Source organism: Mandrillus leucophaeus, unplaced genomic scaffold, assembly GCF_000951045.1.
Source record: "Mandrillus leucophaeus isolate KB7577 unplaced genomic scaffold, Mleu.le_1.0 Scaffold191, whole genome shotgun sequence".
Classification (NCBI taxonomy): domain Eukaryota; kingdom Metazoa; phylum Chordata; class Mammalia; order Primates; family Cercopithecidae; genus Mandrillus; species Mandrillus leucophaeus.
This window is the reverse complement of record NW_012101932.1, coordinates 3,778,024-3,779,402: the sequence shown is the minus strand read 5'-3', so window position 1 is coordinate 3,779,402 and position 1,379 is coordinate 3,778,024.

Below are 1,379 nucleotides of genomic sequence, written 5' to 3'. Positions count from 1 at the left end.
AAAAAAAAAAAAAAAAAAAAAAGTTCTTTTGAGATCTGGATGTTTAAAAGTGTGTGACACCACCTCCCCACTCTCAACTCCCACCTTGTCTTCTGCCATGAGTAAAAGCTGCCTGAGGCTCTCACCAGAAGCAGATGCCACCACCATACTTCTTGTACTGCCTGTAGAACCAGGAACTAATTAAACCTCTCCTCTCTGTAAATTACCCAGTCTCAGGTATTTCTTTGTATCAATGCAACAATGGTCTAACACACTATGAAACAAGCAAAGAAAGGCATTTTCTATGATTGTTATCTAATTCTAATAAAAATTTTAGAATAAGTGAACTATTATTATCTTATTACCTATGAAGAAATTTAGGAATAAAGAAGTTAAGTGACGCCTTAATTCTCACAATAAATTTGATAGTCCAGTCCTCTAATACAGTGGTCTTCAAAGTGAGGTAGGTATATCTCTTAGTATATACAAGTAATTTCCAAGATATTTGCAGGTATATTAGGCCATTTTTGCGTTGCTATAAGGCAATACCGGAGACTGGTTAATTTATAAGAAAATAGGTTTAATTGGCTCTGCGGGCTGTACAAGAAGCACGGTGCTGGCAGGTGCTTCTGGTGAGGGCCTCAGGAAGCTTTTAATCGTGATGGAAAGTGAAAGGGGAGCAGGCGTCTCACATGGCGAGAGTGGGAGCAAGAGAGCGAGTTTAGTCGGGGGTGGGGGGTGACACACACCTTTAAACAGATAGATCTAGCAATAATTCACTCACTATCATGAGGACAGCACTAAGTCATGAGAAATCCACCCCCATGACCCAAACACTTCCCACCAGGCCCCATATCCAACACTGGGGATTACAATTCAACATGAGATTTAGAGGGGACAACATACAAACTCTATCAGCAGGCATAAAAAGTTGTAAGAGGCGCAATTTTGAGTTTTCAGTTTTTTAATTATTCTTTTCTAACACTAATATGCTAGAGAAGTCCCTCATAGTTGAGCTTCCTCTAAATTCTTTGACAACACTCCTCTCCTTTCACTAAACATGGACATTGCTCATCTCTTGGGAGTTTTACAAATTTTCATTTAAAATTTCAAGGTCGTTAAACCTTCTCCATCAGATCTAATGTTAAGGAAAAGGCTGCAGTCATACTCTTGACTTTTAGTTCTCAAGGGTCAGTGTTGGGGCAAAATACAGATTTATCATTTTCCTCTGTGTTCCAGAAACTAATGTAAACTTCGACCTACAAACTTAGTCTGGGTATTTCCAACAGACACCACCCTCACAATGTCACTCTCAGATCAGTATCAGACACATGGCTGTAACTCTGAATCTAGAGCCTAAAAAGCAACCAGTTTAAAATTTCCATGCTTGTCTCATTTTA